The 15,732-nt window shown below is 40.1% G+C and overlaps 1 protein-coding gene and 1 long non-coding RNA gene across 5 annotated transcripts in view; one reads left to right on the forward strand and one right to left on the reverse strand.

Annotated features, from left to right (window-relative positions):
• The window catches only part of TASP1 (taspase 1), a 385,678-nt gene that overhangs the window by 116,782 nt on the left and 253,164 nt on the right, over positions 1–15,732 (reverse strand). The window lies entirely within an intron of this gene.
• The window catches only part of LOC309644717, a 74,310-nt gene continuing 59,581 nt past the window's right edge, over positions 1,004–15,732 (forward strand). Inside the window, exon 1 of the long non-coding RNA XR_014254572.1 lies at positions 1,004–14,301. This is a non-coding gene — a long non-coding RNA (uncharacterized lncRNA). The remainder of the gene's footprint in view (positions 14,302–15,732) is intronic.

Here is a 15,732-nt window from a genome sequence, read left to right on the forward strand (position 1 = left end):
AGGTATCTTTTGATTTCCTCTTTGATTTCTTCCAGTGATCTCTTGGTTATTTAGTAGCATATTGTTTAGCCTCCATGTGTTTGTATTTTTTACAGTTTTTTTTCCTGTAATTGATATCTAGTCTCATAGTGTTGTGGTCAGAAAAGATACTTGATACGATTTCAATTTTCTTAAATTTACCAAGGCTTGATTTGTGACCCAAGATATGATTTTTCCTGGAGAATGTTCCATGAGCACTTGAGAAGAAAGTGTAATCTGCTGTTTTTGGATGGAATATCCTATAAATATCAATTAAGTCCATCTGGTAAAATGTGTCATTTAAAGCTTGTGTTTCCTTATTTATTTTCATTTTGGATGATCTGTCCATTGGTGAAAGTGGGGTGTTAAACTCTCCTACTATGATTGTGTTACTGTCGATTTCCCCTTTTATGGCTGTTAGCATTTGCCTTATGTATTGAGGTGCTCCTATGTTGGGTGCGTAAATATTTACAATTGTTATATCTTCCTCTTGGATTGATCCCTTGATTATTATGTAGTGTCCTTCTTTGTCTCTTGTAATAGTCTTTATTTTAAAGTCTATTTTGTCTGATATGAGTATTGCCCTCCAGCTTTCTTTTGATTTCCATTTGCATGGAATACCTTTTTCCATCCCCTCACTTTCAGTCTGTATGTGTCCCTAGGTCTGAAGTGGGTCTCTTGTAGACAGCATATACGTGGGTCTTGTTTTTGTATGCATTCAACCAGTCAGTGTCTTTTGGTTGGAGCATTTACTCCATTTACATTTAAGGTAATTATCGATATGTATGTTCCTATTACCATTTTCTTAATTGTTTTGGGTTTGTTTTTGTAGGTCTTTTCCTTCTCTTGTTTTTCCTGCCTAGAGAAGTTCCTTTAGAATTTGTTGTAAAGCTGGTTTGGTGGTGTTGAATTCTCTTAACTTTTGCTTGTGTTTAAAGGTTTTAATTTCTCCATTGAATCTGAAGGAGATCCTTGCTGTGTAGAGTAACCTTGGTTGTAGGTTCTTCCCTTTCATCACTTTAAATCTGTCCTGCCACTCCCTTCTGGCTTGCAGAGTTTCTGCTGAAAGATCAGCTGTTAACCTTATGGGGAAATCCCTTGTATGTTATTTGTTGCTTTTCCTTTGCCGCTTTTAATATTGTTTCTTTGTACTTAATTTTTGATAGTTTGATTAATATGTGTCTTGGCATGTTTCTCCTTGGATTTATCCTGTATGGACTCTCTGCACTTCCTGGACTTGACTGACTATTACATTTCCCATGTTACGGAAGTTTTCAACTATAATCTCTTCAAATAGTTTTCTCAGACCCTTTCTTTTTCTCTTCTTCTGGGACCCCTATTATTCGAATGCTGTTGCATTTAATGTTGTCCCAGAGGTCTCTGAGACTGTCCTTAATTCTTTTCATTCTTTTTTCTTTATTCTGCTCTGCAGCAGTTATTTCCACTATTTTATCTTCCAGGTCACTTATGCATTCTTCTGCCTCAGTTATTCTGCTATTGATTCCTTCTAGAGAATTTTTTATTTCATTTGTTGTGTTGTTCATCATTGTTTGCTCCTTAGTTCTTCTAGGTCCTTGTTAAACGTTTCTTGTATTTTGTCCATTCTATTTCCAATATTTTGGATCATCTTTACTATCATTATTCTGAATTATTTTTCAGGTAGACTGCCTATTTCCTCTTCATTTGTTTGGTCTGGTGGGGTTTTAACCTGCTCCTTCATCTGCTGCATATTTCTCTGTCTTCTCATTTTGCTTAACTTACTGTGTTTGGGGTCTCCTTTTCACAGGCTTCAGGTTCGTAGTTCCTGTTGTTTTTGGTGTCTGTCCCCAGTGGGTGAGGATGGTTCAGTGGCTTGTGTAGGCTTCCTGGTGGAGGGGACTGGTGCCTGTGTTCTTGTGGGTGGAGCTTGATCTTGTCCTTCTGGTGGGCAGGGCCACATCTTGTGGTGTGTTTTGGGATGTCTGTTAACTTAGTATGACTTTAGGCAGCCTCTCTGCTACTGGGTGGGTTTGTGTTCCTGTCTTGCTACTTGTTTGGCATGGGGCATTCAGTATTGGACCTTGCTGGCCTTTGGGTGGAGCTGGGTCTTAGTGTTGAGATAGAGATCTCTGGGAGAGCTCTCACCAAATGATATTACGTGGGGTCAGGAGGTCTCTGGTTGTCCAACGTCCTGGACTTGGCTCTCCCACCTCCAAGGCTCAGGTCTGACACCTGGCCAGAGCACCAAGGCTCTGCCAGCCACACAGCTCAGAAGAAAAGGAAGAAAAAAAAAAAACCCGAACAGATAGAACCCCAAACCAAATGGTAAAAGCAAAACTAAATAGACAAAATCACACAAAGAAACATAAACACACTCATAAAAAGAAAACAAACAAACAACAGCAAAAAAACCCAAAAAGTCAGAACCCTAAGATAAATGGTAAAAGCAAACCTAAACAGACAAAATCACACAAAGAAACATACACATACACACTCACAAAGAGAAAAAAGGAAAATATATATATATATATATATATTTTAAAAATTAAAAAAAAAGAGAGCAACCAAACCAGTAAACAAATCCACCAATAATAACAAGCACTAAAAACTAAACTAAGATAAACATAAAAACCAGAAACAAATCAGATGCAGAAAGCAAACCCCACGTCTACAGTTGCTCCCAAAGTCCACCATCTCAATTTTGGGAACACTCGTTGTCTATTCAGGTATTCCACAGATGGAGCATTCATCAAGTTGATTGTGGGGATTTAATCTGCTGCTCCTGAGGCTGCACAGAGAAATTTTCCTCTCTCTTCTTTGCACAGCTCCTGGGGTTCACCTTTGTTTTGACCCCACCTCTGCATGTAGGCTGCCCTCGGGTGTCCATTCCCCGCCCAGACAGGAGGGGGTTAAAGCAGCAGCTGATTAGGGCTCTCTTGCTCACTCAGGCCAGGGAGAGGGAGGGGTATGGTAATAATAACTGGAACACACTGTGAGCCTGCGGTGGCAGAGGCCACATGACATTGTAACAGCCTGAGGTGTGCCATGTGTTCTCCCGTGGAAGTTGTCCCTGGATCTTGGGACCCTGGCAGTGGCGTGCTGCACAGGCTCCCGGGGGGGTGTGGGTAGTGACCTGTGCTTGCACACAGGATTCTTGGTGGCAGCGGTGGCAGCGTTAGTGTTTCATGCCTGTCTCTGGGGTCCGAGCTGATAGGCGTGACTCATGCCCATCTCTGGAGCTCACTTAGGCAGTGCTCTGTCTTCTGTGGGCACACGGAGCAGGAATCCCCTCTCCTCGCGCACCCAGAAACAATGGTCTCTTGCCTGTTCAGCAGGTCCAGACTTTTTCCCTGACTCCCTCCTGGCTAGCTGTGGCATACTAGCCCCCTTCAGGCTGTCTTCACACAGCCAACCCCAGTCTTCTCCCTGGGGTCTGAGCTCCAAAGCCCGAGCCTCAGCTCCCAGCCCCCACCTGCCCCGGTGGGTGAGCAGACAGGCCTCTCAGGCTGGTGAGTGCTGGTTGGCACTGATCCTCTGTGTGGGAATCTCTATGCTTTGCCCTCTGCACCCCTGTTGCTGTGCTCTCCTCCATGGCTCTGAAGCTTCCCCCCCACCCATGCCCCATCTCTGCCAGTGAAGGGGCTTCCTAGCGTGTGGAAACTTTTCCTCCTTCACAGCTCCCTCCCAGGGATGCAGGTCCCATCCCTATTCTTTTGTCTCTGTTTTTTCTTTTTTCTTTTTCCCTACCCAGGTACATGGGGATTTTCTTGCCTTTCTGGAAATCTGAGGTCTTCTGCCAGTGTTCAATAGGTGTTCTGTAGGAGTTGTTCCACATGTAGATGTATTTTTGATGTATTTGTGGGGAGGAAGGTGATCTCCACATCTTATTCCTCTGCCATCTTGAAGGTCTCCCCCATGGTCTTTTAATTGAAATCACACACCTGGTCCCAGGACTCAGTGAAACTCATGTTCTTGATGTCTCGTCACAGAGAGAATTCAGTGAGAGACAAAGTGATAGGTAAGAAGTGGATTTATTTAGGGAGAAACACACTTCATAGACAGAGTGTGGGCCATCTCAGAAGGCGAGAGGCACCAGGGTTTGGGGTTGACAGTTTTTATAGGGGTGGGTAATTTCATAGGCTAATGAGTGGGAGGAGTATTCCAGCTATTTGGGAGAAGGGGTGGGGATTTCCAGGAATTGGGCCACCACCCACTTGTTGACCTTTTATGGTCAGCCTTGGAACTGTCATGGCACCTGTGGGTGTGTCATTTAGCGTGCTGATGTGTTTCAATGAGCATATATTGAGGTTCAAAGTCTAGTGGAAGTCTTGTCCTCCATCTTGGACCTATTTGGTTCTAACCATTTATGTCATGTCTTATGGCTTTGTCATCCTTTTAAAAGTTGTGCCCTGCCCCCTTCCCTCCTGTTTCACCTATACATATCTGCCCTTGACCAGTCCCCTTTAAGCTACTACTAAAACGTTGTCAAGGTGGGGTTCTCCCTTATGGCAGTAAGTACTAAACAACTTTGCTTGATCAACAGAGTACTGATATGGTCTTTTGGGGAGTTGGCAGTTGACAAACACATGCAGATTTTCAATTATATTTGTAAAGTCACAGCTGTTGGCTTGGCAGTTTTGTTCTGTTAGCTCCTTTTCCAGTTCATTTATACATTCATTCAATTTTCTTTTTAAGTTCTATGAACCAGGAGATATAAAGAGATTTGGTTTTCATTCCATAAAGTAAGGAAGAGAGACACTAATAAACTAATTCCACAAATATGAATGACTATGAACTGTGCTGAGTGCTGTAAACGAAGGCTGTGCGGTGCCAAAGAAGCATTTAATGGGCCTACTGTGAGAAATCTGCAAAGGATTAAGCCCCTCAGGCTGAGATAGGAGGAATGAGTAATTGCCAGGTAAGAGGCTGAAAATGGAGAAGGAAAGCCTTGCAGGCTGAAGGATAAATTCACCCCTATCAGGCTAGGAATTCATTAGCATTCTCTTCAATTCCTTTATCTTCAGGATCAGATAACTATTTGGTTCCTTCTGGCCACTTCTCTTTCACAGAATGGAAAAGAAAGCAAATATGTTTCAAATAAGAAGAGAACCAAAGAGAAGAGACAACATATCTGTTGTCTAGTATTCTTTGGGTATAATTAAAAATACATATTCAAATGTTGGGCTGAAGTTTCCATACTGCATTGGTACAATTATACTTGGAATTTTCTACTTCATCAGCATTCCTGAAAGACCAGTGAGATAGGTCTTAATGTCCACATTTTAAATATGAGGTGTCATATGCACATGGTAGGTTGTTTCGGTTATCAGTTGCTGCTTAACTAACCGCCCCAAACTTAGCTGTTTAAACATTACGTTACTGTTCACGATTCTGTGGGTTCACCTTTTAGTTCATCTGTTTCACATGATAATGACTGAGACAATGGGATAACTGGAAGGTCCAAAATGGTCATTCACGCAGTTAACATTTGATGCAGGTTGCTGGCTAGTTGCCTCACTGAAGCTATCTTACATGGGCTTCTCCATGTGCCTGCTGTGCTTCCTCACAGTAGGACAGCTGGGTTCCAAAAGGAATGTTCCAAGAGGAAGAAAATAGAAGTTTCCAATCCCCTCATGGCCTGGGCTCAGAAGTCCTATAATTTCACTTGTGCTTCGTTCTATTGGTCAAAGCAGTGACTGGGCTAGTCAAGATTCAAAGGGAGGAGAAACAAAACGCATATACAGAGAGGGAAGGAATTGATGGCGGCCCCTTTTGGAGACTGTCTCTTACGTAGGTGCTCAACAGATATTTGTGGAATAGATGAATGGCACACCCAAGGGTCCACAGCTGGTCAAAAGCAGGATGGAAGCAGAGTAAGAATGTGGGTCTCTTGGCCTTTATCTTTGTGGTGTTGAGAATCAGTAGAGGGTTGAGGACATGGGGGCTCAAGTAGGATTAAAATTCTGGCTCTGCCATTAACTATATCACCTTGAGAAAGTCATAGTATCTCTCTGTACCTTAGTTTCTCCATTGGAACATATAGTTCCTACCTCAAAGGGTTGTTATGAGGATTAAACTATTTAATATGTATGAAGTGCTTTTATTCTAAGAGTTAAGTATACTTTCATATACTAAGAGCTATGTAAGTGTTAGCTGTGACCATTCTAGCAATTTGGTCATGGTCCCTCTGATGATGCTATGACCTATTAGTGTCTATACTTACTACCCTCGCAGTAGGCATTTGGTTCTTTTCCTGGGATAAAAGTATAATATAGCACAGTGCTGCTTCTCAAGGTGTGTACTGTTTACTTGATTTCCAGTAAACATTCCCTGCGTCTTCTCAAAATAGGATCCACCAGAGGTATCTCCTGTGGACAGGACAAACAGAGTTTTGAGGCAGAGCATTTGGGGAGTATATAATTGGTGTTAAAATAATTTATTCTTATTACAAAGCAATATGGTCTCATGTATGGTAATTTAAAAAAAACTTTTAAAGATAATTTGGTTAAGAGCATACGCCAAAGTTTTATGACAATCCTGCTGCAGGAAAAGGAACTATAGCAGGCTAGTTCAAGGATTTATTCTTCATGGAGACATTTTATAAGAAAAGAAATGGTTAGATAATCATTGTTATGACCAGATACAAAAAGAAAAAAATGTCTAGTTAAAGATCTGTAGAATATTTACTGACAGTCAGCTGAAAGTCAACTGGGAAGATGAGCTTCTCAATCCCATCAGAATCCATCAGAAAATTGCTTATGCAATTTACTACGAATGCCAGTTTCTTCCCATGAGAAGTTGTGTGTATAATAACTCACAAAAAAGTTCCATTCCATATAAGATTTGGGACAATTTTTTGTTCTGAATATAAATGCACTGAAAAAAAATTAAAGGAAAACCTTTTAAAATGTTAACAGTTGTGATTATTTCTCAGTGATGGGACTGTAAGGAAATTTAATTTTCTTCTTTGTCCATATTTTTAAAATTTTCTAGTATATCAATGTATTAATTTTCTAGTTCCTTTAATAAGAAAGAAATGTTTTTCATCATCATTTAAGTAAAGAATTCCATTTCTTCATTATAAAATGTTTGATTATGAAAAATGAAGTAAGAAATATGAAAATGCTGGTCTGGGAGTCTGCAGAGGACGGACCATGTCTTCTCGACAGCAGTGAGCTGAGAGTGAAGTGAGGTTAAGAAGGGGAGACAATTCCTTAGGGAAGAAAAGATGCCAGAAGATGGAGATGAATAGTGCCATGGCCATTGTGGGAGGGGCAGGTGCTGTGCTGATTTGGTCTTATCAATTCTCCTCACATCTTTTGTGCCTACAGTAACCAAAGATGGACAGATAACAAAGATCCACTTGACATACAACAATTTGCCCTGTATTCCTGCCTGTGAGCTTAATAGATCTGGACTGAAACTCCTAGTTTTGAAAACAAAGACCCAGGATTTGAAGTCTACATATCTGAGTCCTGAGATGGGCCAATTTGGCATCTCTGCTGAAATACCTATGCCCCTCAAAAGAAAAAAGAATGTGAAGTGACCTGGAGTAGTTTGCTGTTCATCAGATGCCCTACCTACTACATCTCCCAAGACCAAATTAGAATGCATCTAAGTTAGCCTACTCCGTATGCTGCAGTATGGAATATATTTTGTGGAGGTAAGAAAAAAAACAGACAACTTCTAGATTTTTAACGCAGCAGCTGAGTAAATGAGAACAATTTCAACTGAAATGGTGAATTCTGGGGGAGGGGGTCAGGGAATGGAGAGACAGAAACTAAAGGTTTGGACATATTCTGAAAATGCTTTATTAGATGTCACAGTGGAGATGCAAGTCAATAGTCTGGAGTTCAGGTGCAGTTCAGGCTGGAGATTTGGGAGGCATGATATTTAAAGCCGTCAGACTCAATAAGATCATCTATGGAGACAAGAGGGCTGAGAACCAAGCCCTGAGACCACCAATGTTCAGAGGACAGGAAGTGAAGAGAAACCATGAAAGAATACAGAGAAAGAGAAACCAGGGAGGTATGAGGAAAACCAGAAGTACGAGGTGTGTCAGATTTCAAGTGAAGAAAGTCTTTAATTCTAAGTCTTGTACTGTTCCAGCTTATCTTTAAACAATCCTTTAAGCAATGGCTGCACTATTTCAGCCCTATAATCTACCTCTCCCAGAACTACTGAAAAGATATTTACTACGATTAAGTCTTTGGATCATGGCCCAACATCCTCCCAGCCACCTATATGGTTGATTTTTTTCCTCCTCCTGCCCAGGGAAAGGTCAGCCAAAACAAAGTCCCTGTGCGTAAGAGATTTTTTTCTCTGGCCTTTATGATATGAAATGAGTCTTCCCTCGTTTAACCCAGCACTGACTGCCCAGTGCTAAAAATTGTGTGCATTTAATAGCCATGTTCTCCCAGCAAGAGACGGCTCCAAAGAGCATTCTTCTTCTGGATGTGTACCGAAAAGCATTTTCCCTTTCCTTGCAGATTCTGAACTGCTCTTAGAACCAAGAGGGTAGTGCCTTACTTGGCTCCATACACACAAAAATGTTTAACTCAGGTCAGGGATTAAAAACATTAAACTGCTCAGGAATTGGTTTTAGGAGCGAAAGTACCTAAGTTACCACCACCTAGCTCTTGCTAAGCCATGGGCGTTGTAGCTAATCAGTTAGTAACACTGAAAGACTCCTTTTATGGAGGCTTCCCCACCATCAATGAACTCATTTTATATAAATATTTAGCCAGGCAATAAACTGGACAGCCTATGTTACTCAACATCAGCCTCAAAAGACCCTCCCAATTTATATACACAGTATCTTGGTGGAGCAATACATTTTACACGCATGACATGGTCAGTGATAAATATACCAGGGTAGGTCAAACCCTATTTGGTCCTCTGCTTTTAACTGTCTTGGGCTTTGTGTGTTTCTTTAATCAGTTGGATGATTTAGATAAACAACGTGTATTAGTCTTTGTAAGTATAACATGCCTTGAACTTTCTCCAGATATTCATTCACATTCATCATCATAATAGTTGTTCCCCCTTGGCCATCATTAAGATTAGAAACGTCCTTGAACCATTTAATGATATTCCACAAGACTGGACAGACTTTTCATGCCTTGATGAATTGCGATCACTCAGCTTAGACCAATGAAATCGGATATCCTTTAATGTGCCTGATGACTCTAAGGAGTTTAGGGAAAGCAGTGCCCGGGGATCAAAATGGTTTCACAGAATAACCATTCATTTGGGGGAAGATGCAGGATTTAAGTAAAATTTGATTAATGAGTTAGTATCTAATCTAATAGCCAACTGCAATGGATATTTTTTCTTTGTTTCTACTCCTGCATATGGTTTTACCTACAAATGTCCATTTATTACAGGACTCATTAGAATGCATAAAGGAGGTATAAAATGTTTTTTTAAGCTCAAATTAGAGTATTAAAGAATGAGGTTCCTCCAAGTGAAGTGACTTTAAGATGTTCACACCACTGATGAGGAGAACATAAAAACAAGGCTTGGACTAGGATGTGTTTAACTATTTTGGAGCTGAAAAAGACTAGTTGCCTGTATTTTATGAGGCTGTGTTGCTCCAGAGGGTCACCGTGGGAATGATGTGATCCCAAATGTCTGTGTGATACCAACAAGCAGACTTGGCAATTCGAGCCATAAATATCTTTAATATTTTCACTAACAGATCAATTCCACCAACCCTGAAAACATTGACATTGCTATGGTTTAGAACCGGCTGATGATACTGGCATGTTTAAATCATCTTTAAGTTCCTCCACAAACCATGATCGGAGACAAGAGTGTTAGGAACAGGACCCTGAGTGTAGAGTGGAGAGAGTACTGTGTTTGGAGTCCTGGCTCTCTCACTGGCAACTTGATCAAATTACTTAGAGGAGCATCAGTTTCTTCCTTTATTCGTCAATTATTTATTGAGCATCTGTAATGTGCCAGGTGCTGAACAAAACAGAATATGGGGCTCACATTCCTTCGCAGTTCTTGAGTAATCTAACTTCCTATCATCCAGAGTTGTTGTACGGGTCAAACGCGGTATCATAAGTAAAAGTGCTTTTCTCCCAGAAGCAAACCCTGAGATAAGAATTTGAGTGCAAGGACTTTATTTTGGAGGTACAGGAAACACTGAGGGTGGGGATATGAGACAGGAAGGGAAGGCAGCCAATAAAGGATGTATTAGCAAGGAAGTCACCACGGTGGGAAACTGGAAATACCAAATGGACATTCTGGGCAATGGTGCAAACACAAGCCTTAACGATATCCCACTACAGAGTGAGGATGAATACCCCAATATCCTGAGAATCATGAGCTGAGGGCTGCTCCAGGAAGTGTTAATTCCCTGGCAGTTCTGGCCTGCCACATGTAGCTTTGGAGAGAGCCCTTTGGCACAGAGATGCAGATACTGGTAGTTGGAAATCAGCTGAATCACACTGGAAATGATAGTGCCCAGGGATACAGAGGAGGATTGTCAGCGAATGATACAGAAGTATCATCATCATCATTCCTCCACCAGCCAGACGGTGCCTGCCTGTCCCTTTCCCCCATCCATGTGCCCCAATAGTTAACAGCCACCTGCAGGCTAGCTTGCAGTACATCGTAACTCTTCTCATTAACCAGCTAGATTTGGAAATAATCAAGCCCTAAGTTTCTCAAACTAGAGTTTGTGGGCTCTTGTGAATTTATCCATATAGCCTCCAGAACCCATGAGTTCAATGAATTTTGCAATTAAAAATTTTTTCATTTTGATGACAAACTAAAATAAATTAATACAAACATATTCAGGGTCACCCTGCAACTAATTCATGAAAAGCAACTTCATTTGCATTTGTATTTGAGGTTGTAGTAATGGTGAAAGATTTTGCGTAGCAGGAAAAGAGAAAGTGGGAGGACTGAGGCATGATCAGGTACGTTGCATGTAAACAATATCTGGAGTGGTATTATCTTTATTGTTTAGGGTTGACCAGAGATGGTACATAGAGCAGTCTATGCATCAATCTTTGTCAGCAGTAAATGCAGTGAGTGGTAAACTCTCAACTAGGAATTTTTCATGAAATACCTACATCATAATTTCCCAGGGTGTCTTTTAAGTGGATTGGCTAGAAGAATAATGGGTAGGTAAAGAAAAGTTTATTATCCAAGGGAAGTATAATGCCAATAATGTTGGTAACTTAGATGATGGCTATCGAGTTCAAAAGCAAGAGAATCAAGTCAACTAGTGAAATATTCAGTTTCCAAATAAATGCTTCTATAATAAAAATCAGTGCTTCTGCTTCTGGAAAGATGGAGTAGTACTTTCCCCTATTTCTTCCACTAAGTACAGCTAAAACAACATGGGACATTATGTATAAAAAAATAAGAAAAGTTGGAAAGGTGGAGAAAAGAAGTCAGACCAGTTAGGGACCTGGGGTCCTGAAGAACAACATGGCATGAGTTGGCCAGGTTTTCACTTTGCCTCATATGTCCAGACTGGGTACTGGAGAAGCAAGCAACCCAGAAACACCAATGGGCACAGACAAAACGAGCCCCAAGAAAAGTCTGCTCTCTCAGTTCCAGTGGACCAGAAAAGGGGCAGCCTAGCAAAACAGGAAATTTTTAGACCATAACTGCTCTATTCCAGCCAAACATCACAGGTTAAAAGTCTGCATCTCCAATCCCACTCCTTCCAGTGAAGGTCAAGGGGAGAGCCTAGATTTCCACCCACATCAGGCTGTGACAGCTGTCCCAATACCCGCCCCCCCCGCCAAGTGGTGTCAGAGAAGGCCAAGCAGGCACTAGAGACTTTCATCTCCTCTAGGGAGTAAAGACAAAGTACCTTCCCATCCTAGCCGGCATGGTGTCTGCAAAAACCTAGTGGGAGCCTGAACTCTCACCCCCACCGAGCAGTAATAAGGAGCTGCTCCCCCATGGGTGTCAATACAGTTGAGTGGGGAACCTGGACTTTTCCACTTCCATCTGGCAAGTAATAAGGGAGTGCTCCCCTTCTCCCTCCAGAGTGGTGTCAGAGGAGGCCTGCTAAAAGACAAGATTTAAATAAGATCCAGAGACTCATAACATAATATCTCAAATACCCAGGTTTCAATCAAACACCACTCATACCAAGAATCAGGAAGATCTCAACTTGAATGACAAAAGACAGTCAACAAATGCCAACACCAAGATGTTAGGATTGTCTGACAAAGATTTTAAAGAAGCTATTATAAACATGCTTCAACAAGCAACTAGGAACATGCTTGAAACAAATGAATAAAAAATAGAGGGCTTCCCTGGTGGCGCAGTGGTTGAGAGTCTGCCTGCCAATGCAGGGGACATGGGTTCGAGCCCTGGTCTGGGAAGATCCCACATGCCGCGGAGCAACTAGGCCCGTGAGCCACAACCACTGAGCCTGTGCATCTGGAGCCTGTGCCCCGCAACGAGAGAGGCCGCGACAGTGAAAGGCCCGCGCACCGCGATGAAGAGTGGCCCCCACTTGCTGCAACTGGAGAAAGCCCTCGCAAAGAAACAGACCCAACACAGGCAAAAATAAATAATAAAATAAATAAATTTTTTAAAAAATTAAAAAATAGAAAGTCTCAGCAAAGAAACAAGATATAAAGAAAAAACACATGGAAATTTTAGAACTAAAAACCACAATAACCAAAGTTAAATAATGATTTAAGGTAAAACAATAACAAAAAACAATGTAATATGATTCATTATCTTATATCATTGTTAATGTGAACTTTATTGATTTTGGATTTTGTTGTATTCACTTGGAAATCTACTGGGATTATGATTATAAAAGACTATACACATAAGAAGTTTCTACCTAGTTTTATGTTTATACAAGTGGCATCATTTTAAAATAATTTAAATTAACGCCAGGGAACAATGATTTTTTTTTTCCTTTACAAGGGGTCCTCACTCAAACAAGCAAATGTTTATTTATAATGTCTTATGGGTTGAATTATTCCCCACAACATTCATTCATAAGTCAAAGCTCTCACCCCCAGTACCTCAGAAAGTGACTGCATTTGGAGATAGGACCTTTAAAATTGATTAAGGTAAAATGAGGTCATGTGGGAGGGCTCTAATCCAATATGACTAATGTCCTTATAAGAAGAGGAGCTTAGGACGCAGATATTCACAGAGGAAGACAGAGAGAAGACAGCCATCTACATATGGCCAAGCATAAGGTTTATCCTGAAGAATGTTTCATGTGCATTTGAGAAGAGTGTGTATGCTACTATTGCTGGGTACAGTGTTCCAAAAATGTTTGTTAGGTGCACATTGCGTATAGTGTTATTTGAGTCTTTTATTTCTGTTGAAATAAAGTTGTTCTGTTTTATTTCTGTTGTGTTGATCTTCTGCCTAGTTGTTCTATCCAATATTGAAAATGGGGTATTGAAGTCTCTGACTCTAATCGTATTGTCTACTTCTCCTCTCAACTGTGTCAGCTTTGCTGCATGTATTTTCGGGGTCTGCTGCTATGTGCAGGTATGTTTATAATTTTTATAAACTCCTAATGGATTGAGCCCTTTATCATTATAAAATTCTCCTCTTTATCTCTAATAACATATTTTGTTTTAAAGTATATTTTGTCTAATATTATTATTGACAATAATATTAGACAATATATTATAACCAATCTAGCTTCAAAGCATTGTGATTGCTGTTTGCATGATATATCTTAGTCCATCCTTTTACTTTTAACCTATTTGTATATTTGGATCTAAAGTATGTCTCCCGTAGACAGCAGATAATCAGATCTTGTTTTTCAGTCCAGTCTGACAATCTCAGCCTTTTGATTAGATTGTTTAATCCATTCACATTTGTGATGGTTAATTTTATGTGTTAACTTGAAAGGCAAAGTTTTTGGATGAGATTAACATTTAAATTGGTGAACGCTGAGTAAAGCAGATTATCCTTCATAATGTGGGTGGACTGCACCCAATCAGTTGAAGTCTTGAATTGGACAAAAAAGACTGATGTCCCCGAGCAAGAGAGAATTCCCTGGGAGACTTCCTTCAGACTTCATCTGCAACATTGACTCTGCTTGGTCTCCAAGCTGCTGGCCTTCAGACTGGCACTGCACCACTGGGGCTCATGGGTCTCAAGTCTGCCAGCCCACACTGCAGATTTGGACTTGTCAGCCTCCATAATTGTGTGAGCCAGTTCCTTATGAAAAATAATTTTCACAGATATGCACTATCCTACTGGTTCTATTTCTCTGGAGAACCCTGACTAATACAACATCTAATGCTATTTTTTTTAAATTTTATTTATTTTTTTATACAGCAGGTTCTTATTAGTTTCCATTTTATACATATTAGTGTATATATGCCAATCCCAATCTCCCAATTCATCACACCACCACCACCCACCCCCCCGCCACTTTCTCCCCTTGGTGTCCATATGTTGCTCTCTACATCTGTGTCTCTATTTCTGCCCTGCAAACTGGCTTATCTGTATCATTTTTCTAAGTTCCACATATATGCATTAATAGACGATATTTGTTTTTCTCTTTTTGACTTACTTCACTCTGTATGACAGTCTTTAGATTCATCCACGTCTCTACAAATGACCCAATTTCATTCCTTTTTATGGCTGAGTAATATTCCATTGTATATATGTACCACTTCTTCTTTATCCATTCATCTGTTGATGGACATTTGGGTGGCTTCCATGACCTAGCTACTGTATATAGTATTGCAATGAGCATTGGGGTGCATGTGTCTTTTTGAATTATGGTTTTCTCTGGGTATATGCCCAGTAGTGGGATTGCTGGGTCATATGGTAATTCTATTTTTATTTTTTAAGGAACCTCCATACTGTTCTCCATAGTAGCTGTATCAATTTACATTCCCACCAACAGTGCAAGAGGGTTCCCTTTTCTCCACACCCTCTCCAGCATTTGTTGTTTGTAGATTTTCTGATGATGCCCATTCTAACTGGTGTGAGGTGATACCTCATTGTAGTTTTGATTTGCATTTCTCTAATAATTAGTGATGTTGAGCAGCTTTTCATGTGCTTCTTGGCCATCTGTATGTCTTCTTTGGAGAAATGTCTATTTAAGTCATCTGCCCATTTTTTGATTGGGTTGTTTGTTTTTTTAATATTGAGCTGTCTAATGTTATTATTGATATAGTTAAATCTATATTTGCCATTTAATTTTTTGTTTTCTGTATGTCTTATGTCTGTTTTGTTCCTTTATTCCTCATTTACTGCTCTATTCTTTTTTTAAATTGAAGTACAGTTGATTTACACTGTTTCAGGTGTACAGCAAAGTTACTACTTTATTCTGCATTCATTGACTATTTCTAGTGTAACATTTTAATTCTTTTAATGATCTTTTTCACTATTTATTTCATTATTTTCTTAGTGGTTGGTCTAGGGTTTACCATATATATCTTATAAGAATCAACTTCAAATTTATTCTAACATAATTCCAACAAGAAAGAGAAATGCTACTCCTATATAGCTCTGTTTACCATACTCCCTTTTTGTGCTATTATTATCACATATATTATATCTATAGATGTTGCAAATGCAATTCATCATTATAATTATTATGTAATATAATTTTATATCTATTAAAGAAGCTTCAATAAGAAAGAAGGGCAAGTGTATATTTGTACATTTTTTACATTTACTTTCTGATTTACCCATTTCGGTTCTCCTTATTTGTTCCTGTGGGTTCATGTTACCATCTGGTTTCATTTTCTTACTCCA

This window comes from Balaenoptera physalus (genome assembly GCF_965194825.1).
Source record: "Balaenoptera physalus genome assembly, chromosome: 16".
NCBI classification, from domain to species: domain Eukaryota; kingdom Metazoa; phylum Chordata; class Mammalia; order Artiodactyla; family Balaenopteridae; genus Balaenoptera; species Balaenoptera physalus.